The sequence below is a fragment of the Panicum hallii genome, chromosome 1 (genome assembly GCF_002211085.1).
Source record: "Panicum hallii strain FIL2 chromosome 1, PHallii_v3.1, whole genome shotgun sequence".
Lineage (NCBI taxonomy): Eukaryota > Viridiplantae > Streptophyta > Magnoliopsida > Poales > Poaceae > Panicum > Panicum hallii.
In genome coordinates this window covers 50,428,013-50,454,057 of record NC_038042.1, presented here as the reverse complement: position 1 = coordinate 50,454,057, position 26,045 = coordinate 50,428,013, and the positions used below count along the sequence as shown (strand labels likewise).

At 51.3% G+C, this 26,045-nt stretch overlaps 1 pseudogene; it reads left to right on the top strand.

Annotated features, from left to right (window-relative positions):
• Window positions 1–232: 232 nt before the first annotated feature.
• On the top strand, window positions 233–24,722 carry LOC112898152 (annotated as a pseudogene).
• The last annotated feature ends 1,323 nt before the right edge of the window (window positions 24,723–26,045 follow it).

The window sequence follows — 26,045 nt, the reverse complement described above, 5'->3', positions numbered from 1 at the left end:
ATATGGCCCAACCTGCGGGTTCGTTCCTCACCCGAGGTGGTCCCGGAGGCCTCTGTCGGTACATACGGACAGGGGTACCTCCTGCTAGGGTGTCCAGACCCTTAGCGCCTCACTATCCGTAACCTCCTCCTTGTCTTCTGGGTGATGTGGCATACGGCTCGGGCCTGACAGCTGGGATCATGGTCTCTGGATCTTCCCCATGCTCTTATAGGTTCGGGGCCTCTGTGTGCCCATGAAGACAGGGATGCTCTCGGGTAGCCCCCTCGGACCCGGACTCCCCATGGAGGTCCGGGGCCACCACGTGTGGGGGCCAGACCTCCACGGGCCTGACCGCTCCGACCGGCCTCGGGGGCCCGGACCCCCCTCCCCCGGGGAAGGGGTCCGGTGCCGCCACGTGCCGCCCCCACGGTAGGAGCGGGGCTAGCCCTGCCACGTGCCCGTGGCAGAAGGCCCTTAGCGGGTCTCCAGCCCAACTACCGCGTTAAATGCTGGTAGGTGGGCCAGGTGCGTCCAAGTCAAAAAGTATGGCCTGCCACTGACACACGGGGCAGGTAGGTTGACACCACGGTAAGCCCGCCTATTTCCAAGGCGGCACGTCGTATCACCGTATACTGTGCGCAAGCGGTGTACAGTTCCGTCACGGCGCCGTGAGTGTGCGTGATGATGGCCTGTAATAGGTGAGCCGAGGCGTGCGCTGCTATAGAGCGCGCGGAGGCAACAGCGCAGCGGGTCAGCGTTGCTCCTTCGCCTGACAGGTTCTGGCCCAACAGTGGCAGCACGGCTTCACTGTTGGGCAACACTGACAGTGGTCACTGTGCCTGCAAGGCGGCACATGACCATATCGAGGCTGTGGATACGCACGCCAACTCCCAACCGTGAAGACTACAGTGAGGAGCTGGTGTCAGACCCGGGGCCACCGGGCTGGGTACGTTACGAAGTTTAAGAGATTAAGCCCGTCTTATCTCTTATTCATTTTGTTTATCTCTTGTTTATTCCGTTTAAATAGGAGATAGAGCTAACCAACACGGAGAGAATCTACTCGAGATCAGTTCTGGTGTGATCCCTCGATGGGGGTTGGTTAGCATCTTTGTAACTCTGACCTCTCGGATATATAAGAGAGGTCAGGGACCCCCCTCAAAACAGAAGATCATTAGGTCGTTCTACATCAAAGGCAATACAAACCATACAGGACGTAGGGTGTTACGCTCCGTGCGGCCCGAACCTGTCTAAGTCTTGTGTTCCTTGCACCTTCGAGTTCCTAATCTCGGCGTCCCCTCACCCAAAACTTACCACCTTGGGTATATCCCTCGGTGGGCAGCCGGTTAAACACCGACAGCTGGCGCGCCAGGTAGGGGAGCGCGTCGAAGATCCACCGGCGAGCTCGATGGCATTTTTCAATTTCGCCAGGTCAGATTCCTCTCAGGGCACGACGTTCGTTTTTGGCTCGTGGGTTTGCATCGCAGATGGTGCGGGCAACTTTTAGCGATTCCTCATCGACATGACGCAGAAAACCGTCGCTGCGAATCCTCGCAGCGGCCTCGACAAGTTCGTCGACGGGCTCGACAACTTGCCGCTCCACACTTCCGCAGCACAGATTGGGATGGAGTCCGCTCCAGCCTCGACTTCTTCTGGTGTCGTGGTAATTCCCCCTGGTTTGGACTCGTTCGAATCTAGGGATCTGCATAACCGATCTCAACTCGGCTTGTGCAAATCGGCCACTGATCTTCAGGAGGCCAATGCCTCTGGGTTCCTCTCCATGTTAGAGAAGGACCCGGACTTGCTACTCCAGGTCGGAAAGCCTGAAGCCACCACGTGTCGGGGGGCTTCGGGTTGTCCCGGTACCGGTGATCTGGTGGTCACCTCTCTGTCGGAGGGGCACGTGGTGCACTGGAGGGGCATGACGCTCCCCAATCTACTCGAGGCATAGGGTCGACTCGTGGCCCACCTTGAGCCCTTGCCTTTTCAAGTGGGCTGGCCATTGGCCACCGGGGCGGAGGGGTCGACTGAACTAGTCGATGAAAGTTCTCATGAGCTTTCCTCCCGCCAGGTGCTGATGGCCGAAGAAGGCGAGGGCGATGGGGACTTCCTCATCGTCAACTTTGAAGCGATCTCTGAGGATGAGATCACAGCCAACGCCGGTAACGAGAATGACGCCGATCGCGAAGCGCGGAGGGCCAGGAACAGGGCCCGCGCGATCCGGCGGAGGAGGGCCAATGAGCGAAGGCGATCTATGCATCGCGAGCTCGACCCTGAGTTTGTCGCCGTAAGCGAGCGGGGTTTCCGGACTCCGGTGGCCAACATCGCCAGTGTAACAGCCATCCTCGAGCGCAGCCATGATCCGGAAGTGCGTCAAGCGCTCCTTTATGCACAGAGGGCCTGGATCCAGTTGGATCAGCACAACCCGGCGCCCACCAACAGGGAGGAGCGCGTGGGTGAGAGCCGGAGCCAGGCTTACAGCCGAACGGTTGGCGGCCGTCCCCGACACCAGCTCAGCAACGACAACGCTCGCGGGAGCCAGACCCCTGGCGGGAGGCAGCAGCCACCGCAAGGGGGGCAGCCACGACAAGCCAATCATCGACTTCCTCCGGAGGATCTGCGCCAGCACATCAATGAAGGCCGCGATGCGCGGACCGTGATTTCTTCCAGGCGCAAGACCCGCGAAGAAGTCGAAAACGAAGGTACTGACTGTAGCGATCGATTTCATGCTTTCTCTGCACGCTTCAGCAGCTACAAGTACCCAGAGGGTTTCAAACCCATTGGCATCACCAAGTACGACGGCAAGCAGGCTCCTCAACAGTGGCTCCGTTGTTATTCCACGGCTATCGAAGTAGCAGGGGGCTCAAACATTACCAAAGTCGTCTACTTCCCGATGGTTTTGGATCTGGCGCCGCTCACTTGGCTGGAGAGCCTCGGCAGCAACTCCATCGACTCCTGGGAACGACTTAAGAAGGTCTTCATCGACAATTTCCAGGGAGCGATTGCTCGTGCAGGTACTCGACATAATCTTGCCCAGTGCAAGCAAGAACGCAACAAGCTCCTGCGGTCCTACACACGTCGCTTCTTCGATGTCCGCGCCACTATCGCGAACATTTCGGAGGAGGACATCATCGACTGTTTGTACAACGGCATCACCGACCCGAGCATATACAGAGACTTCGGGCGGAACAGGATGAAAACTGTTGTGGGCCTTCGTGATATGATGCATGATTGGTCCGAGCAGGAGGAGAAGATGCGGGAGCGGTTCCCGCGGCGCCATGATAGCAATCTACGGCGCCCAAACGACAACCGCAGCGACAAAGGCCAGCGGGACTTTTCCGGGCCGCCCCGGAAATGAAAGCCAGATGATGTCATCGCGGCTATCGATCGTCCTTCGCGGGGCAAGAAGTCGACAACTCAGGAGGAGTTCGAGAAGCTCCTGCAGAAGAAGTGCCCATGGCACCCGGGCGCCAGCCACGCCGCCATCGACTGCTACCACCTTCGGAGGACGTTCAGCAACTCTGGTGGTGGCAAGAAGAATAAGAAGCCTGCTGACAAAGAACCCGAGGACGATGATCAGGAGGATCACGGGCGAAACCCGAAATTTCAGGATGCGTCCAAGGTGGTCAACGTCATCTTCGGGGGGGACGAGGATTTCTATTCCAAGCGGGATCAGAAGCTGCTCCTCCGAGAGATTTTGTCCATCGAGCCGGCGGTACCATGACCACTTCGTTGGTCGGAGGTCCCCATCTTGTTCTCTCGTGATGACCAGTGGACGAGCTTTTCCGAGCCTGGCAAGTTCCCCTTGGTCCTGGGCCCTGTGGTGGCGGAGGTCAAGCTTACCAAGGTCCTGATCGATGGCGGGAGCGGGCTCAATCTCATCTTCGTCAGCACTTTGAAGAAGATGGGCCTGGATTTCAAGGATATGCTGGTTCCCAGCAAGTCCCCCTTCTACGGCATCGTCCCAGGTAATGCGGCGCACCCGCATGGTACGGTGGTCCTCCCAGTCACCTTCGGCACGCGGGAGAATTATCGTACTGAATTCATCAAGTTCTAAGTGGCTACTTTTGACTCTTCTTACCATGCAATACTGGGTTGACCGGCGCTTGCCAAGTTCATGGCAGTGCCGCATTATGTCTATCTGCTTCTTAAGATGCCAAGACTCGGTGGAGTGCTCACCCTCCGCGGCGACTTGAAGAAGTCGTACGACTGCAATCAGGAGGCGATCCAGTACGCTTCGACTGCTCGCGTGCCAGATGCTTCGGGAGAAGTACTCGCGGCCGCGCAGCAACTCTCCCAGACCGGGCTGGAGATCCCTTCCAAGAAGGCCAACAAGTCGAGCATCCAGTCGACTGATGATGTGGCCCTCAAGACGATCCAGCTCCAGGAGGGAGATTCATCCAAGACTGCCATCATCGGTGTGGGTTTGGGTGACAAATAGGAACTCGCGCTCGTCAGCTTTCTTCGGGCCAACCGAGACATATTCGCATGGAAACCAGCGGATATGCCAGGGGTGCCCAGGGAGCTGATCGAGCATGCTTTGAATGTACACCCGAAGGCTACGCCTAAGAAGCAACGCCTGCGGAGGTTTGCCCACGACAAGCGTGAGGCCATCAAACGGGAGATCGCTAAACTTCTCGTGGCTGGATTCATTAAAGAAGTAATCCATCCAGAGTGGGCTGCCGACTACACCGATCTCAACAAGCATTGCCCAAAAGATCATTTTGGGCTGCCGCGCATTGACCAAGTCGTCGATTCGACGGCTGGATGTGTCCTTCTTTGTTTTCTTGATTGTTACTCAGGGTATCATCAGATTGCGCTCAAGGAGGAGGACCAAATCAAGACTGCATTCATCACCCCGTACGGGACTTACGCCTACAAAACAATGTCCTTCGGGTTGAAGAACGCAGGAGCAACATATCAGCGTACGATCCAGATGTGTTTCGCGGATCAACTGCACCGGAATGTCGAGGCCTATGTGGATGACGTGGTCATCAAGACCAGGGACTTCGATAACTTGATTACAGATTTGGAGGAAACATTCAGCAGTCTGCGCAGATTTCGTTGGAAACTCAATCCCACCAAGTGCGTCTTTGGAGTACCTTCAGGGAAATTGCTCGGGTTCATCGTCAGCAATCGGGGCATTGAAGCCAACCCTGTGAAGATCACGGCCATCACTGATATGGAGGCTCCGGCCACAATCAAGGATGTGCAAAAGTTAACAGGCTGTATGGCGGCTCTGAACAGGTTCATCTCCCGGCTCGGGGAGAGGGGACTACCCTTCTTCAAGCTCCTGAAACGCCAGGATAAGTTCCAATGGACGGAGGAGGCTGAGCAGGCCTTGCAGGACCTGAAACATCATCTGCAGTCACCTCCAATCCTCACAACACCGTTGCCAGGGGAAGATCTACTACTTTACATCGCGGCAACAACTCATGTTGTCAGCAGTGCTATTGTAGTCGAGCGAGGCGAAGAAGGCCATGCGTTTGGCGTGCAGAGGCCTGTCTACTTCGTCAGCGAGGTCCTCTCCGAATCCAAGGTACGGTATCCTGCTGTTCAAAAGCTTTTGTATGCAATCTTAGTCACATCAAGAAAGCTGCGCCATTACTTCGACGAGTACAAGATCACTGTGATCACGGACTTCCCGCTGGCGGATATTCTTCATAATCAAGATGCCACGGGGCGCATATCCAAGTGGGCAGTGGAACTGGAGGCGTTGTCAATAGACTTCAAGCCACGCACTGCAATCAAGTCACAGGCTCTAGTCGACTTCATGGCCGAATGGAGGGAGAATCAAGTCCCAACCCCAGTGGACAAGCCAGAGCACTGGACCATGTATTTTGACGGGTCCCTCAAGCTCGACGGCGGGGGCGCTGGTGTTTTGCTTATCTCCCCACGTGGCGAACAACTGAAGTACGTCCTTCAGATCCTATGGAAGGTATCCAACAATGAAGCCGAGTGTGAAGCCTTGCTTCACGGGCTTCGTTTGGCGATATCACTAGGGATCAAGCGACTACTCGTATATGGCGATTCTCTTCTTGTTGTTCAGCAGGTCAATAAGGAATGGGACTGCAACAAGGAGACAATGGATGCATACGTACAGGAAGTGCGCAAGCTGGAAAGAAAGTTTTCCGGCTTGGAGGTTCACCATGTGCTACGGGAGCACAATGTCGGTGCGGATATCCTGTCCAAGTTGGGGTCAACGCGCGCTCAAGTCCCGCCGGGAGTTTTCGTCCAGGAGCTCGATCAGCCATCCATCAAGCCTTTTCCGCAGGTAACCATCGACTCGGGTTCCCAACAGCCCGATCGAGAGGTTATGGTGCTGGAGGAAGACTGGCGAGGGGCTTTTATCGACTTCATTCGAGATCAGCGATTACCGGCAGGAATCGACGCCAGGAGCACCGAAGCAGCTCGCATCTTGCGAAGAAGCAGGGGTTTCGTCTTGGTCGACGGCAAGCTCTATCGGCGAGGCGCTCGGTCAGGGGTTCTCATGAAGTGCGTCACAAAGGAAGATGGCTACGACATACTGCGGGAGATCCACGATGGCGTCTGCGGCAACCATGCGGCTTCAAGAACACTGGTGGGAAAAGCGTACAGAGCCGGTTTCTGGTGGCCCACCGCGGTGACCGACGCGGAGGATCTCGTGCGCAGGTGCCAAAATTGTCAATTCTTTGGCAATACAGATGCATGTCCCAGCTCACAGCCTCATCACTATACCGCCATCCTGGCCTTTTGCCTGTTGGAGCCTTGACATGATCGGGCCCTTCACGACGGCGCCAGGCGGTTTCACCCATGTTCTGGTGGCTATCGACAAGTTTACTAAGTGGATCGAGTACAAGCTGATAGCCAAGCTCACGCCAGATCGGGTCGTCGACTTCATCTCAGATATTATGCATCGCTTCGGCCTCCCCAACTCCATCATCACGGACTTGGGGTCGAACTTCACGGCAAACCAGTTCTGGGAGTTCTGCGAGAATGCTTGCATTGAAGTTAGATATGTCTCGGTTGCACACCCTAGGGCCAACGGACAAGTCGAAAGGGCGAACGGCTTGATCATTGACGGCCTCAAGAAGAGACTTTACGATGAAAACAGCAAGAAGGGAGGCAAATGGGTGCATGAGCTGCCGCATGTCATCTGGGGGCTTCGGACTCAGCCGTCCAAAGCCACAGGACAAACACCTTTCTTCCTCGTGTATGATTCTGAAGCTATCCTACCAGCCGATATCATGTGGAAGTCTCCAAGGATCGAAATGTACAATGAAGGCGAGGCGGACGAGGTGCGGCAGTTAGAGCTCGATTCTGTGGAAGAAGCTCGCTGTACCGCCCTTGTTCAGTCAACCCGGTACCTGCAGGGGATCCGGCGATACCATGATCGCCACGTCAGGGAGCGGTCATTCAGCGTCGGTGATTTGGTCCTGCGTCGTATTCAGGACGAGTCTGGCCTACACAAGCTCAATTCAAGGTGGGAGGGCCCATTCGTCGTTAAGCAGGTCACAAGGACAGGGTCTTATCGACTACAATTTCCCGAAGGTCACGAGGTCCCGAACTCCTGGAACGTTCAGAACCTGCGCAAGTTCTACCCTTAAGTCGAAGCCCGGTGATCGCTACTTCCCTAGGGGCTCCGACGACCTTCCTTCCCCGAATCAATTTGGAGGCCATGAGCCACAGGTCTCGGGTTGCACATGCCTTCTTACTTCCACGATGACCAGTGTCACGTGCAAACATATATAAATCGGCTTCTTGTCGCGCATGACGCGGGGGCTACGGCCACGGTCATCTCCCTTCGACTTCCGTTTCCAACGGAGCCCTCGGCTCCGGCTAACTCCTCGGGATATCGAGTTCCGCCGCGACCTTCGATGGCCGCACGCGACAGCAGTCGCATTTTTTCCAACACAGTCGACCCGTTCGAACTGGCTTACACCTAGTACGTTGGAAAGGCTCGCATAAAGAGCTACATCGACTACATCCTGAGTGGCTGCACTCAGAACAGTCTTGTTTTCTGCCAAAAGGAATGGCAAGCTTGCGGTGCTGCCCGCACTCGCTCCTTGCAAGCTTGATCCGTCCGTCCGGGTCTTATCCAGCTTACGGAGCACGCTCACAGCAGGAGCGACCTTCGACTACACCCCGGTCGCCGCACTCAGGGTAGTCTTATTTTTAAGCCCTACGCACGGCAACCCCGCGGCGATGCTCGCGTTCCTCCCTAACAAGTTTAGACCCGCTCGATCGAGTTGTGGCTAACCTGTTAGATGATTACTAGCTACCCTTCGGGTCGTTGCACCCAGGGAAGCGTCTACTACTTGAGTCTCGTAAGCCTGGATCCCACCTTAGCTCAGACACACAAACAAGTAGAGGGAAGCATTTACATAAGAGAATGATTAATTGTTTCATATACCCTAATCCTGCAGCATGTTGTGTACAATTTGTTCTGCTACAGGCTGGGCCTCTTGCAGGTACTCCTCGAACCGCTCGTCTGTGCAGTCCGCCGCCATCCCTTGCGCAAAGATGCTCAGCTGCGCGTTCGGCACAAAGGACTTTACATAGGCGAGGGCATTACTCACGCACGCAACTGGCGCTTCGGATAGGAACTTGAGCATTTTCTTCGGGGCTTCGCGGAGTCGTTCCAGCAGGGGCCGCGGGCCTGCTTTGCCTTCTTCTGGTGGATCCACCATGTCCACCAGCTCCTGGGCGGCCCCCCGGAGGTCCTCCAGCTCCTTGTGCAGCTGCTCGTCCTTCTCGCCCAGCGTCTTAACTTGCTGAAGGCAGTCGACAAACTGACGTTCAGTGTCGCCGATCACCTTCTGCAGCCTTTCGACGTCATCTGTACGACGATACAGCATATTCTTCACGTCAGTAAGCAGCTCCTCTTTGTGTTTCGTTATTTTCCTAAGCTCTTTGGTAAGGGTACTTCAGCATCTAAGGGAAGTAACTAAGGAAAAGTACTCGAAGGGAGCGAGGGCCTACCTTGGTGCGCCTTCTTCTCCGCCTTGAGTTGCTCCTGATACTCTGCTCGTTGCTCCTTGAGCTGTTGCTGGAGCTCAGAGTTGGCCTTCTCGAGGTTCTTCAGGTCATTCTTGAGTAGCCAGGTCTCTCGAGTTCTTTCGTGCTTCAGCATGTCCAGCTCTCGCTGCAGATAGCAATTCTTGGTAATCTCCTCGGAGACGCGCTTGTCCAGGGCAGCTAGCTCTCGCGCGTCACTCACGACCGCGCGGAGTTTCTCCGACTTCTTCTCGGATTTGGTGATTACATGCTGCGCAAAAGGGGGAGAATGAGTCCTCAACAACTCTCCAATGTGCACATCTAGAACATTACCCGAGTATTACCATGGAGAAGTCGTATAACTCCTTGAAGGTGCTCTTGAAGGTCTTCAGGTTCTCTGCCGACAGCAGAAGGTCATCCACCAGGTCGGTGGTGATGACGTTCTAGTGCCCTGGCCCGGCCCTCAAAACCTCACGGGGGCTCCCCGAGGGTCCGGCGGCATCTCCAGACGGCGGCGGCTGGACACCTGCAAGCATACAACGTGGTCAACACATTATGCCCAGACCCCGGCAGCCAGTCGCGGGCGGGTAGCGCATACCTGTGCCATCGGTATGAGCGGCATCAGGGATCTCGACTTGTTCTTCGCCACTGGGTCTGGCTCCCTCTTGTCGGGGCTCCGGGGGCGGCAAGTCGGGGAGCGCCGCATCCGCCTCGGGGGCCACCTCCGCGGGTACTGGCCCCCCAGGCGCCGAGGGCACGGAGGCTGCAGCAGTCGAGGCTGGCTCCGCACCGGAGGGATCAGCGCGGGTCGATGGCTCTGGGGCCGCTACAGCCATGCCCGGCTCCAGCTGCAGTCGTACGGCGCTCGCCGCCCTGATGACATCAAAGACATTGTTATCCAAGTGGGCAAAAGCAAGATCTTCAAGCGACAGGAGGACAACTCACAGTGTCGACTTTTTTTTGGCGGCCTTCTTCACCCGCCAGGCCCGTCGAGGAATGCCCGTTGCTGACGGCGAGGCCTGGTCGGCCGATGGAGGGGTCCCCGCCACGGCAATTGTCACCGCAGCGGCGGCGGTGGGGCCTGTTTCCACCCCTTCGGGTTCAGTCCCAGGTGGCGGAGCAGGAAGACTGCAAGTGGATACTGTCAGTATTCAGCACCATCGATACTTGGCAACTAGCCAAAACAGCAACTCAGTACCTGGAGGACTCGACTTCTTGGGCCTTGCGTTTGCGCATCTGACGCTGGCCCTTGGGCACCGGTGGTAGAGCGCCGGCCAACTCCACGCTCTGGTCGGAGGAGTTGTCCCAGCGCAGTTCCCCCTCGGTTCCTTCACTCGCCTGCGAGTCCACGCATTCGGTGGACTCGCTGCTGCCTCGAGCCGCAACAAGGCGAGCCGTCTTGGTGGCAACGGCGGCAGCAGGGCGTGGTCCCCCTTTGGCTTCTTCCCCCGCCTGCGAGTCCACGCATTTGGCAGACTCGTTGCCGCTTTGAGCTGCAGCAAGGCGAGCCTTCTTGGCTGCCGTGGCTGCAGAAGGGAGGAGGTGATATGCTCGGGGGAGATCCGGCTGCGGCGGGTAGCTGCAATACAGCTCCGAGTGTCCCTGCAGAAAGTTCTTCAGTTCAGTACCGGTGCAGTAGCAGAATTCTTCAGTGAAAGAAGTCGAATACTTACCGGCGGGGGCGGATTTCGCGCGGAGAACAAGGTGGGCACGTACGGCACGGCGTTCATGTCCAGCAGCACCCGCTGAACTCGCTGGAGCGCGACTTCGTCTGGCACCTCCTCTGTGCACATGCGAGAAGGGTCAGCGGGGCCGGTGTACTCGAAGCCTAGGCAACAGCGCTGTTGGATGGGTTGGACGCGGCGCTTGTAAAATGAGAACATGACGGAGGCGCCGGTCACTCCCTCCTTCTTCTGTGCCTCGATGGCTTACAGCAGCTCTCTGACTTGTATCATCTCCATGCCGGAGGGTTCAAGGTTCCATTCCCCCTCACCACTGGTGGTATGCTCGACTTCGTCGGCAGGTGGGGAGCGTGGTTTTCGATTTAAAACCATAGGTTTTTCCATCCAGGAAGGTTTGAGGGGAATTTATATGAAAGATATTTTTCGCCGGCCTGCTGTCGCAGTTGGATGCCGGCGCCCCCCACCACGGCAAGTTTCTTTGTGGTAGGCTGGGGTTTGACGCGGAAGAGGAAGCGGAATAGATCCCAGTGGGGCTCGATTCCGAGAAATGCTTCGCAGAAGTGGATGAAAATGGAAATATGGCAAATGGAATTCGGGTTGAGATGATGGAGCTCAAGCCCGTAGTAGCAAAGAAGGCCACGAAAGAAGGAACAAGTGGGGAGGGCCAATCCCCGTTCGGCAAAATGGAAGAATGTGACGATTTCATCAACATTCTCCATGGGGAAGGGCTCACGGAATGAGGGGCGCCAGTTGACAAGGTTTTTCTCTTGCAGCAACCCCTCGGAAACTAGTTTTTTCAGATTGTTGAGGGAGCACTTACTGTGTGTCCACTCCGCGATCGACGGCCCCGCATCCTTCTTCATTTCCTCGATCTCTGATTTCTTGGACGCCATCTCCGACGCGCCGGCCACGAGATGCTCGGGGGCTGCGGGGAGAGGGTCGGGGAGGTCGGAGTGGGAGGTTTTCTTAGGGGGAAGGAGGCGGTGCTTGGCTCGGATTGGGGAATTCGTGGGCTTTTGATGGAATGCAGATTGAAAGCGTGGTTTTTTCCTACGGTTACCGCGGGGTTAAATAACTAGCGGGGTGGGAAAAAATTCCTGCTCTGAAGTTCAAGAGTCACTTCCGAGAATATTCCGAATCTGAGGGGTCGTTTGATGGGTTATTTGGATTGGATATTCAATTAATCATTTTTTCAGGGTTTGTTTGCCTGAAAAAAGCGTTTTTTCGAATCACTCATCTAATACCCATCATCTGTACCATCGTTTTGGTAATTTGGCATGTTGTCATTTTTCACCTGCATGCCACGGTTGTTGGATCCTTATCTCCAAATTTTGTGGATTTGGATTCAAGGCTCGGGGGCTGCGGGGTACGTGGCATCGACTACTTATTTTTCAAATTTCTTTGAAGGATAAAGAGGATTACAGGCAAGTGGGACCCTCAGCCTGATTCTCCGATTCAACCTAAGGCTCGGGGGCTACTCCATATGGAGTGCGATTTTTTTAAATCGCACACCATAGCAGAAATAAAATTCGGGGCATGAGCACCTCATAGCTTCGATGCAGCCAAGGAAGTACTCGAAGAAGGACTTCAAGACGAAGCTTCAGAAGAAGTCGAAGACTGCTTCGAAAGTACTCGATAAGCCTGCAGTACTCAGCTACAAAGAGCTCTGGGGCTTGTCAGACCCGGAGCCACCGGGCTGGGCACGTTACGAAGTTTAAGAGATTAAGCCCGTCTTATCTCTTATTCATTTTGTTTATCTCTTGTTTATCCCGTTTAAATAGGAGATAGAGCTAACCAACACGGAGAGGATCTACTCGAGATCAGTTCTGGTGTGATCCCTCGATGGGGGTTGGTTAGCATCTTTGTAACTCTGACCTCTCGGATATATAAGGGAGGTCAGGGACCCCCTCAAAACAGAAGATCATTAGGTCGTTCTACATCAAAGGCAATACAAACCATACAGGACGTAGGGTGTTACGCTCCGTGCGGCCCGAACCTATCTAAGTCTTGTGTTCCTTGTACCTTTGAGTTCCTGATCTCGGCGTCCCCTCACCCAAAACTTACCACCTTGGGTATATCTCTCGGTGGGCAGCCGGTTAAACACCGACAGCTGGAGATGAAGATCTCTGTATATCTCATAGAACAAGCTCCTGTTGCCCGGGCCCACCTATCAGGGTCCCGCATAGTGTAAGCACTCCTCTTGGACTATAAAAGGTAGAGTGCACTCATTAGAAGACAGGTTCACAAGGTCCAATCTTTGGCGCTAGCACAGGCTAAGTTCCATCCAGGCTTACACAATCAATACAACTCCCAAGTGGACGTAGGGTGTTACGCTCCGGCGGCCCGAACCACTCTAAAATCCTTGCGTCCTTCCTGTGTTCATTCGCACATCGATCAAACGCTCCTAAGTCTCCTCCAAACCCATCCTTAACTAGGATTAAGCTGGTGCATTCCGCCATCCGGGTGGAGATTTTCTCCGACACCATCGGTCCTGAAACACAAACCACACAAGCTTATACAGATCGGAGAGATCACTGATACAACGATGGGCTCAACCGAAGTGCTGGTTAGCATCCGCATTGTGCTCGTCTACTTGGGCGCTGTGCCGCGAGCGCAGGCCGCGCGGTCCATGGAGCCACTAGGAACGGGCTCCTGCAGATCCCTTCCAACGACTCCTTGGGTCACTGCGCCACCCACTGCGGGGATGTGAAAATCTCCTACCCCTTCGGGGTAGGCCCCGGCTGCTTCCGGCAAGGCTTCGAGCTCAACTGCGACCAGACAGCTCATCCTCCAAAGCTCTTCTTCAGAAACAGTAGTACAACTCAGATCACTTCTATATACGCCGGCTACAATCTTGCTTCTGCTTCTGCTGTTGGTTTCAACGTTACCATGAGCCAAGGTGTGGACACGTACAACATGTCCTGGGAGACCGAGGGTGTTATCATAATCTGTGAAGGTAACGAGTTATATATTGTTGGATGCGGTCTCGACGTCTACATGTTCGGTGACAATATGACAGACCTCATCGGCTCTTGCATAAGTATATGCGCAGATGACAGAGGGGCCACGGAGAGGGCGAGTGTTGGCTCATGTAATGGGATTGGCTGCTGCTACTGTTAGCAGCTGACACAACGGCCGTCCGCAAGACCAGCTCGCCTCCGCGCCACCCCCGTGCTCGCCACGCCCGCGTCGCTCGCGCTCACCACGAACGGCGTTGCCCGCTCCGCACGGCGCCACACGCTCCGCCTGTAATCTTGCTTGTAGTTGCAGCTCGGCTATGTATATATGTAACACTCTGGTGATCAATGAGAAGTGCGGTTGATCCAACTCTCGTTCTCCTCCTCCTCTCGGATTCTCACCTCTTTCAGCTACATCTCGTTTCCAAGGGACCTTTCAGGTTTTATGTTCAAGCTTGTCCGCCGCAACGGTACGAGAGCACAACTAGATGATGCCAAGGTTTTCTTATCAGAGGAGTATACCTTCGTTTTGAGCGATCTTTACTCCGGTTGGGTGAATACAAGCAATTTATTATACGGTTCGAGATTTGAGATTGCCATCACGGACCAACCAAATTGTGAACGTGCCCAAGTGAATAAGGATATTTATGCATGTAACAATGAAAGCAACTGCAAGAACCTACCATCTCAACGAGGCTACACACTACGGGAAACGGCTACTTTGCCGAGTGTCAAAAACACTCGGCAAAGCTCCAAAAACACTCGGCAAAGGCTTTGCCGAGTGTTGCACTCGGCAAAGGACACACGGAAGAGAAAATGTCAGCAAACGGGACTTTGCCGAGTGCATTTCCAGCACAACACACGGAAGAGGCGGTCTGCTGCGCCTCGTCCTCCTCTTGCACCTCCTCGTCCTCCTCCTGCACGACATGCACCTCCTCCTCCGTGTCGTCTTGCTGCCCCACCTGCGCCTCCTCCTCCTCCGCCTCCTGCGGGGGCACCTGCGTCGTCCCCCTCCTCCTCTCAGACGACCCAGATGTAGTTGACCTAGCCCTCTGGTAAAGCGACCTAACGCTCCTCAACCCACCGCCTACCATCTTTGTTTAATCACCTGCAATTAAGAAGAGTAAAGTAATAAGTACAGATAAACAAGACGTACTTAGAAAGAGATGCAAAATAAATTAAACATAAATGCATAATAATATAGTATTACATTGATTAAAAATAATCTTCATAATCGGGATTAGCTGGATCATAAGTCTCATCATCACTATCAATCAAATCATAATCAACAGTATCCGAAGGATCAACGTCGTCATTGGCATTGCCTAAATATAATCGTTCTAGCATTTGTAAGTCTTTCACATTTTGGACCTCATCCTCCTCCTCATCAACAACCGTTTCAACATCCATTCTGTCCGCTTCGGTTAAGTCTATCTCAAATCGCCCTTCTAGCCGCTCTTCTTGAAAGAACTCTCCGTCATATGTGTTTGGGTCTAAGTTGTAGTCTTCATCGTTTGGAACAGGTACTTTACCGTGCGGTGATACCTTGTGCACAACATACCAACCCTTAAGATGCTCTTTGGTTTGGCACCTTGTGCACAACATACCAACCCTTAAGATGCTCTTTGGTTTGGCACGTATATGAGAGATAATAAACTTGTATGGCCTGTTGGGCCATAATATAGACATCGTCTCCAGGGAAGACGGAATCCTGTCAAATTTCCACTAGCCCAAGATTAGAATATGTCCGTCTCGTTACTTCAGGATCAAACCAATGACATTTGAATATGATAGGATTAAGAGGTTTGCAACCATAAAAACTGACTTCGTATATTTGTTCAATTCTTCCATAATACTCGATCCCATCAAGGCCAGGAGTAAAAACTCCAGTATTTGTGGTCTTTCAATTGGGTCGACTTGCCTCGTAGCTTGCTGTACAAAAATGATATCCATTCACGTCATAAACAGAATATGACCTGACCCTAAGGGCAAAGCCATCGGCAACCTGTCTCAACTCAGCATTCATCATATGGCCCTGCATGTTCAAGCACGATAGATCATTTTATTATTCCATATGGGAGCAACTTCAAATGACAAAGTAAGTACAAGCTAGATTGGACGGTTACCTGCTGTTTGAACCAATGAATGAAATCGGGCAATCCATTTCCAGCACCCTGGCTAAAAAGGGTATCACATTCCTGTTGGGTAGGTTCCCTTGATCGACGCCAGAATTCATGAATAAATTGCTTCATGTACGGCACCACCTCGTCAAGGTTGGTCAACACATATAGCATTATCTGGTGCCACTCTTGATGTGTCAATGTCTTGGTGGTCGAACCATTTGCACTTCCGAGTTGCCCTAGGAAAAGGCTGAGGTTCGATTCATTTTCACTAGCATTGTAACGAGGGGGTGGATTGTGCACACTAGGGAGGTTGTCACCATAGTATGTTGTTGTGAAGTTCGACACCTCCTCCAAAATGTATGCCTCTGCAATGGAGGCCTCGATTTTACATTTATTTCCACATTTCTTCCGAAGAACCTTTAGAGACCTCTCGATTGGATAGCACCAACGACCCTGAACGGGCCCCCCCATTCGTGCCTCATACGGGAGGTGCAATATCATATGCTCCATCGGATTTAAGAAGCCGGGTGGAAAGATCTTCTCCAACTTACAGAGCAACACCGGTGCAATTTTCTCCAAGTCTGCCACCATGGTCCGAGATAACTCCTTGGCACAAAGCTGGCGGAAGAAATAGCTCAACTCTGCAAGCACTAGCTAGACATGCTCAGGGACATAGCCTCGAACCATCGCCAGAAGAAGCCGCTCAATCCATATGTGGTAGTCATGACTCTTCATCCCTAAGACTCGCATAGTAGATAAGTTGACCCCCCTACTCAGATTAGCTGCATACCCATCAGGGAACATCAACCTCTTGATCCATTCTAGTACTTCCCTCCTTTGGGGCTTGCTCAATACGAAATCGGCCTTAGGCCTTCTCCATGTTTTTCCGCGATCAGGAGGCTTCATCTCTAGGTTTGGTCTATCGCATAACGTTGCTAAATCCACTCTAGCCTTAACATTGTCCTTTGTCTTACCGGGAATGTCCATAATTGTTGCCCAAAGTGCCTCAGCGATATTCTTTTCAGTGTGCATCACATCAATATTGTGTGGAAGGAGAAGATCATCATAATAGGGGAGCCGAGTCAAGCCTGACTTATGAGTCCACATATGTTGCTGGCTATATCCCACAAAGCCACCTTCTGGATTCACCACGAGGCCATCTATCTGCAGCCGAACTGCGGCACTAGTCTTCATAGGAGGTGCAAGGTCTGACACTATGACACCTTTCATAAAGTTTTTGATGTCTCGTCTGAATGCATGATCAAGAGGGAGGAATTGCCGATGTTTATCGAACGCCGAATACTTGCCACCCTTCTGCAATCAAATGAACCTAAGACCTTCCTTGCATACTGGGCATGGATACTTCCCATGAACACACCAGGCGCTGAATATCCCATACGCCAACAGGTCATGAAGGGAGTATTGGTACCAGACGTGAATTTTGAAGTTTGTCTTTGTAGCCCGGTCGTATGTCCATACTCCTTCCTCCCAAGCACGGATCAATTCATCAATTAGAGGCTCCATGAACACACCCATATTATTCCACGGGTGTCCAGGAATAATCAACGACAACAATATGTTCTGTCGTTGAAAGCATATGCCTGGGGGGAGATTGAGGGGGATAACGAATACTGGCCAACATGTGTATGTTGCAGCCATCATTCCATAAGGATTGAACCCATCTGTTGCCAGCGCAACACGTACATCGGACGCATGTACCATCTTATCAGGATTGTATCGTTTTCCATTTTTGTGCCATGTCATCTGTTTTGCGTATTCCTCTGTCATGTATAACCGTTGGATCCTCGGTATGAACGGAAGGTGACATAGGATTGTCACGGGGATGTCAAGCTGCCTCTTGTGCCCATCACCAGAGTCTACCTCCATGAACCTAGAGGATTTACACCTTGGACAATACTTTGATTCTGCGTATTCTTTCCTAAACAGGACACACCCCTTCGGACAAGCATGTATCTGGTCATACGGCATCTTGAGTGCACGAAGAAGTTTCTGTGCCTCGTACATGCTCTTTGGAAGAATGTCCCTCCAGAAGTAGGCTGCAAATAACTGTCAACATACCATCGAAGGCGTCTCGGCTCAGGCTATACTGCGACTTTAACGCCATTATGCGTCCAATGGCATCCAATTGAGAAACCTTTGTCTGTCCGTGAAGGGGTCTCTATGCCGCGGCAAACATGTCGTAGAACACCTTTGCAGTTGCCTCTGGCTCCTCCTCCGTATGTCCTTCAACAAATTGTACCTCGTGATAGTTATGTAACATTTCCGCTACCCCGGCATCGGCATCATAATCCTCGACACGTTGCCTCACCACCTCCTCTCTCATACGATCGGCTTCACCGTGGAAGACCCACTGGGTAAAGCCTGCCGTAAATCCATTCAAACAAAGATGTTCCCCCATGACCTTCTTCGTTTGTCTTTTCCTGTTTGCACATTTGCTGCATGGATAGAAAATTCTACTCGCTCCTTTAGCAGCTTTGCCAAACACCTGTTCCAAGAAAGACTCGGTCTTGTTGATCCACTCATCGGTGACTTGACCCCGACTTAAGTGGCCAGTGTACATTCACTCACGGTCTTCCATCCTCTAACATATGCATTGGAAAGTAATATCAATTTCATATGACAAAAGTTTTCATCACAATGCCATGACACACTCTCTAGCATTTTCTATATCACAATGCATTCACACTCTTTAGCCTTTTGTGTATCACAATGTCACAGGATAAGCCAAGCCAACTTCTTATATCCTATAAGATGACTAAGGGGTGTTTGGACGTGCTAAAATTTAGCCCTAGATATATTATTGATTGTGTTCCAAACGAGCATACACACGCGCGCCTACAAACAGCATGCAGCAGTGCTGGGAGGAGGAGGAGGAGAGGAGGGGGACAGCGATGCAGAAGGCATGCAGCGAGCTCAAGTGCCAAGCAGACCAGCAGGGACATCATTGCATGCAAGGCGAAAACAAGCGGATCATACGGCTCATCATGCCTGCACAAACTGGCGCCCCGATCCTTCATGCCATGCCCGGCCGTGCGTGCATCCACAGCTATCTTGTCAACTCCCCCCTTTACTTTCTGCATTAAGTGTCTGCTTCCAACCTTTTCTTTCTCTTACAGAAGAGTTTTTTTTAACTACAAGTAACCTTGGAAGGGTAAATGGTGGAAAAAAACCCCCCCAAAGTTGCAAGATAAGCAAGAAGTTATGGCTATTACGACCAAACCATTGAACTGAAAGCCATGTTATGATTACCGATTCTATAGCTTATTCAATTAAGCATTTCAACATCTCATGTCAAACGTTTTTTACTACGACCGATTTTCTCGACTTTCTCTTTGCTGACTGAAAAGAAAATGAGAAACGGAATTGAAACCTGGTGGAACATGAACGGATGCAGTACCTGCGGCGGCCGGGGGCGCGGCGGGGGCGCAGCCGGGGGCGCGGCCGGCGGCGGGGGCGCGGGCGCGGGCCGGGGGCGGGGGCGCGGGCGGGGGCGCGGGCCGGGGGCGCGGCCGGCGACGGGGTCGGGGGCACGGAGCCGGTGGGGTCGGGGGCGGGGCGGCATAGAGTGAAAGTGTGTGGATAAGGTGGGAGGGAGGCGCCACATATTCAAAACCTTTGCCGAGTGCCAGATCATGGGCACTCGGCAAAGGTCCCTCTTTGCCGAGTGCTGGCCCTTCTTTGCCGAGTGCCAGGTCAGCTGCACTCGGCAAAGAAATCACAGTTTTCAAACCCATTTTGTAATTTTATTGAATTTCTTGTATTTATTGAAATTTGAACTACAAGTCACACGAATAATGGAAAACAATGAATGAAAAAATGATATTCACGTTATTGAAGGATGCGTTGAGACCTTATCGAGAAAAAAAATCAGAAATTTCAAACTTATTGTCCACGAAACATGACGACGAACTTCTTATCCAGTTGTTTTTAAAATGTATAAAAAGCAAATATGGTCCGAAAATTATGAAACTTGTCGAGATGTATGATATCACATGGGGAAGCTGTGATAAAAATCTGATGAGATTTCATGAAAGTTAAAACATACGATGCTTACAAATTGAAAGTTCTCTAAAGAGATGTATGATTTTATGTGAAACCCGATTAGGTGTTAAGCATCGTAGATGTCAAACTTTCACGAAATCTTATAAAAATTTTATCACAGTGTCCTCACATGATAACATGACATCTCGACAAGTTTCATAATTTTCCGACCAAATTTGCCTTTTATACAATTTAAACACGACTTGAACACAATTTAGTCGCCATGTTTCATGAATAGTAGGTTTGAAATTTGTGGTCCTTTCTTTGATAAGGCCTCAAAGCATGCTCATTAACATGGATAATAATTTTTCATTCATTTTTTCCACTATTCGAATGACCACGCAGTTCAAATTTGAATTATTCAAGAAATTCAATAAAATGAAATAAATTATCAAAATATAGCAAACATTTCGATAAATGAACCTAAATTACATATCTTGTTGAGGAGAATGTAGGATGGCAATAGAAAAAATTTTAGATAAAATAAAGAAAAAAATATGTATATTTTGCACTCGGCAAAACGACTCTTTGCCGAGTGTCTTGGACTAGGCACTCGGCAAAGACTCACGCCGTTAACTACCGTCACGTCCTGGCGCGCTTTTGCCGAGTATCATCCTTTGCCGAGTGCTCGACACTCGGCAAAAAATTCATTGCCGAGTGTTTTATTGTGCCGAGTGCCAGACACTCGGCAAAGGATGAATTTACCGTGTGTTTTCCTTTGCCGAGTGTTGCACTCGGCAAAGAGGATATTTGCCGAGTGCCCGATTTTTTGCGCTTGGCAAATCTCTGGACACTCGGCAAAATCCTCGTTTCCGGTAGTGACAATTGCTTGTGCCCCAATAAGAGGCAAGGCAAACCCCTACGTTGTAAATGGCTGCACCCCAGCTCTACACCTCGTTGCTTCTTTTTAATGGTTCAACATATATTTCTAGGAATACTCTCTCTCTCTCTCTCTCATGCGCGAGCTGTCAGTTTATATTAGGAATAATTTTTTGTTTGCCATTGCAAATGTCTCCAGTCTGAAAAAATCCCAGTAGTGAAAAAAGGCTAATCCAAAATATGCGGTCCTAGTTGCAAATCTGACATATTTATACTTGTTGACCGGTCAAGATCTAACGCAGTGAAAAATGATATAAATGCCTCTGCCTTCTTCCTCATCCTGCTGCCATTGTTGTTTGGTGCCGTTGACTGAACTGAGAAATGGTTGGCCAGTGGAATCTTAGAGCATCACCCCTTTTTTTTCTTTTTCTTTTTCGATAACAAAAGCTTTACTAATCGGTCTTGGACAGTTAATAAGGTAATGAAATCGCATTAAGATACACCCTGGCCTCTACAAAGTTAGGACACACACAGCCTAAAAAGTTTACAAAAGATCGATATGATAACATGTATCATCTGCCACGGCAAACTACAACGCAAAACGTGATCTTCAGTTGAGCTCCACCACTTTGTTTATTTGAGCCTAAACAAACACCTCGTCCTCGACGATTTGTTGTCAAATTTTCTTGACCCTATACATGCATATATGCTGCATTATTGACCCATTCTGGCATCCTACTCTTGGGCTGAAACTCATCTTTTTGGGCATCAATCGAATTAGGGCTCCGAGCCTCCGAGCCGTAACTGTTTGATCGAATATGCTATGTATCCTGCATGACGACATAACTATCTGATCTCTGAACGGATTTATGATATCCGACAAATACCGGTCGTCCCATAACCGTTATCTGATTAAGTAGTATCCATATCCAGTATTTTTTTTTGGGGTGGGGGGTGGTGGTGTCGACAAAACACTAGGTATCCAAGTTTTCCTATCCAGCAAGTATCTGAAACCCATTAATGCAGGCGAGAGGTTGGGAAATAGCCGTCCCATTTTCTCCCCTAATAAAGGGGCATGGGAAATAGATAAGGTCGAAAATGAGGGCAGTAGAGGCAATATGGAAATATTTTAATGGAAAGATTAATGGCAGCCATGGCAAATATATGGCTAATAGCATATTTCGAATAAGGTCCTTTGTGACTGCACTTTTTTTAATAGCTTATTTCAAATAAGGTCCTTTGTGATGGCACTTTTTTAATAGCTTATTTCAAGTAAGGTCCTTTGTGATGGCACTCCTTTTATTATAGACATTCGTGATGGCAATGAACCAAGTATTCCTTTATATTACGTCCAAATAAAAACACCCACCTAATCACAGAAGGTTGATGTGTGATGATTAATTATTCCACAGTTCGGAAAAAAAATGGTCAAATCCCGCATCTAACAAATTTATTGCCATACACGACTTGTGAAGAACCGGTCGAATGTTTTTACTGCTATATAAAGTAGCCTTATGAATTTCTTAGCATTCATTCTTAATTCCTCACTCATCTGTCATGAAGCAGCTTATGATCCAAGCCCCGAAGAGAACTGTACAACATCATGTGGAAACATGAGCATTCCGTTCCCATTATGGTGGTACTTACGAATTCGGGTACTATTCCGTGTCGGTTGTGGATGGTATTTTTGATTTCTCGCAGGAAGAGGAAATAATAATAAAGTGGGTTGTTGCAAACTTGACTTGTCAAGACGCTCAGAGTAATGCTAAGTATGCGTGTGTCAGTCACAACAGTAACTGTCAAAATGTTACGCGAGGGAAGACACATTATGGGTATCGCTGCAAGTGTAATGATGGCTTCCATGGAAATCCATACCTGCAAAATGAAAATACTTGTACAGGTTATATTTCTCTCTTAAACCATATTTGCACAGCATCTCATTTTTCAAACACTACATTTATAAAGAAGGCAACAATACACACATGTTATATATTCAGAGTATTTAGAATTTTGATGCATCTACTTCCACCGCCAGCACCTCCACGATCACACATCGCATTACCTTTTGAGATAGTGAAGATCAATGCATGTTTTTACTTGCATCGCTAGCATGTGACGCAACTATGCGTCTTGGTGGTCTAGACATTGATGAGTGCTCTATTCCAAATAAATGCAATTGAATATGCCACAATTATGATGGAGGCTTCAACTGTACAGGCTGCTCCCACGGAAAGATGTATGATCCAACAAAACAGAAATGTGTCATGTCAGCTAAGAAGCATAATCTAATTCTCGGTAAGTCATCTTTTATCCATCATTGAAAGATGAACTCACAAATTGTTAATTTCCACATTTAATGATTGTAGGTATTGCAGTTGGGGTTGCCTGTGGCCTTGGCTCCATAATGGTTGCATTATGTGCGATCATACTCATCAGTAAGTGGAAGAAAGGCATCCGATCGAAGGAGAATAAGAGGAGCATACTTCAAGAAAAATCAAGGTCTACTCTTGGAGCAACTGATCTTGAATGAAAGCACTACAAACAAAACAATGATATTCTCTTTGGAGGAACTAGAGGAGGCAACGAACAACTACGACGCTACCCGTGTTCTTGGTTGTGGAGGACATGGCACAGTTTATAAGGGAATTCTATGAGACCAGCATGTTGTGGCTATAAAAAAATCTAAAGTAGTGGAGCAAATAGAGATAGACCAATTTATCAATGAGGTTGCTATTTTGGTGAAACTTTTTGGCTGTTGCCTAGAAGATGAGGTGCCTTTACTAGTCTACAAGTTTATATCAAATGGCACTCTATATGACCTCCTTCACACAGATACTATGGCAAAATGCCTGCTATGATAGGATGATTGTATAAGGATTGCAATGGAAGCAGCGGGGGCACTTTCGTATCTACACTCGGCTGCTGAAATACCTATTTTCCATAGAGATGTGAAATCTTCCAATATACTCATGGATGACAACTTCACTGCGAAGGTTTCGGACTTTGGTACGTCAAGGTCTCTTTCACTTCATGAAACACATGTGGTGACAACTGTGCAAGGAACATTCGGTTACTTGGATCCGGAGTATTATCATACTGGTGAACTAACTGAGAAGAGTGATGTATATAATTTTGGAGTAATACTTGTTGAACTTTTAACAAGAAAGAAGCCAATTTTTATCAACAATCTAGGAGCGAAACAAAGCTTGTCTCATTACTTCATTGAAGGGCTCCAGGAAGGGTCTCTTATGGAAATATTGGATTCACAAGTTGTGGAAGAGGCAGACCAGGAAGAGATTAATGATATTGGCTCACTAACAGAAGCATGCTTAAGGGCCAAAGGAGGGCAGAGACCAACTATGAAAGAAGTAGAGATGAGGTTGCAGTTCCTGAGAAATCAAATTATGAGAGAAGCACGGAATTTGCCCAAAAATGATGAAGAGATAACCTTTGTTACGCCCCCAATGCTAGGGATCTGCATGCACATACCAATCCTGTCAATGCTGCTCACTTGACATCTCAAGGGGTATCTGGGCTCAGTCTGGAGCATGAATTTCTGAAATTAATAAAAGAATTTCAGAAAAGAAAATCACTCAGCAGTGACACGTGGCAGCATCAGAACGTGCCACATGGCATGCTGACATCACTGGTGGGGGTCAATACCTACTGACGTCAGCGTTGACCGGTCAATGCTGATCGGTCAACGGTCAACGGGTCAAGGGGTCAGTGGGTCCCACTAGTCAGCCTCACCCCGAGGCTGACAGGTGGGCCCTCGGTCAAGCCGGGTAAAAGACAAAGGAAAGGTCTCGGCTCGGTTCTGGGTCTAAAGGTGTTGGGCTGGGTCAAGGCCCAACCAAGCTCGGCTGGGCTTCACGGGTCAGCTCGGCCTTCGGCTCATCAGGCCGGGTTGGGTCCTTGGGCTAGCTAGGCGTTCAGGCCGGCTCGGCCTAACAGGCCGGCCCTCGGCCTATCACTCTCTTCCCTCTCTCTCTTTGACGACACGGGCCCAGGGGGCAGCGCCCCACGTTTCCCTCGACAAGCGGGGCCCGCTTGTCGGTCTCCCATCGGATCTGGTGTGGCTGCCAGATCCGGTGCGGCTCGGGCCCCGGGTGGTCGTGTGTGTGTGAGTGCCAGTGTGTGTGTGTGTGGCAAACGCCCCCGGGCGTGCTCGAGGGAATGCCCGAGGGGGCTTGGCCGCCACGTGAACGCGACGTCGCGGCCGCGTCGCGTGGTCACTGCGCACGGCAAGGCCGTGGCGGGGTTGTGGCGCGGCACGGTGCGCACGCACGCTCGCGGGTCCTGGCTTCCTAGGGCTGCAGCGTGGCAGTGCTGTGCGCGGGGCACCGGCATCCGAGCCCGCGACACGACATGACAGCGGAGGGCGACGGCGGCTGCGGGATCGACGAGCGGCGCGACGGGCTCCTGCACAAGAGCGGCACGACGGCTAGATGGGGAAAGGGGTCCTAAGGCTGGGCTAAGGAAGGCTCATCAGCGGCCCGTGTCTCACGCCGCAGCAGGGGATAGGGGGAGGCGGCTGCGACGCTCACCGGTGGGCTCACTGGCGAGGGGAGAGGCCTGACGCGGTGGCGGGTCGGTGCAGGCGGATCGGGGCCGTGCAGGGTGCGTGGCCGTGTCAATGTTATCGTCCGGGCGCAGGCCTGGTGGAGGTCATATGGGTAAGCGAAGTAGTACTGCCCTTGCGCTGCTCGTGGCCGTTCCAGACGACGTAGGTCTGGATTCGGAGCTGCACATGCCATCGCCTACTCGTGGCCGTCCTTGTCCTTCATGATCAGCCTGGGCCACGTCTGCATTCGATTCGGAGCTGGAGCTGCACGGGCCATCGCCGCCGGGCGGGGCCCCGCAGCAGATGGCGCGTGCGGAGGCGACGCAGGAAACGATGAGCATCCAGTGTCCAGCGATGCGACCTGTGGAAGGTATTTTGCAGAGCTCAAAGGAGCAGAACTATCGCGGATTTGAAGCGTCGCGTGCGGTGATGCGCCAGGGAGTCCAGCAAGCGGGGTGATTTGGCTAGGTGAGTGCCGCCGCTGGGATCGAGGTGGGCGCTAGCGATCTCCCGCTGCCGCTGCGCCTCCTCCGACCGGGGATGGGCCGCGCTTGGTTGAGGAGATGGGAGCAGGGAGGGTAAGGGGCGGCAGATAGATTAATGGATCACGGATGGGGAGGGAAGGGGAGGAGTGCAGGAGTGCGGCAGAGAAGAGGAAACAGATGACAAGCGATTGACGAGAGTCGACAAGCGGGTACGCACGGGCGGAACAAACCAGTGGTGAGAAAAAAATTATTTTTTTGGCAGAAACATCTTCTAACCTCCAATTTCTACGAGTCTACCCTCGCTCCCGCCTCCCTTGACCCTGACTGGTGCATCCAACATGAGGTGTACGGCGAGTTTAATTTGGGTGATAAACGTTTTCAAAAGTTTTCGATCATTATAG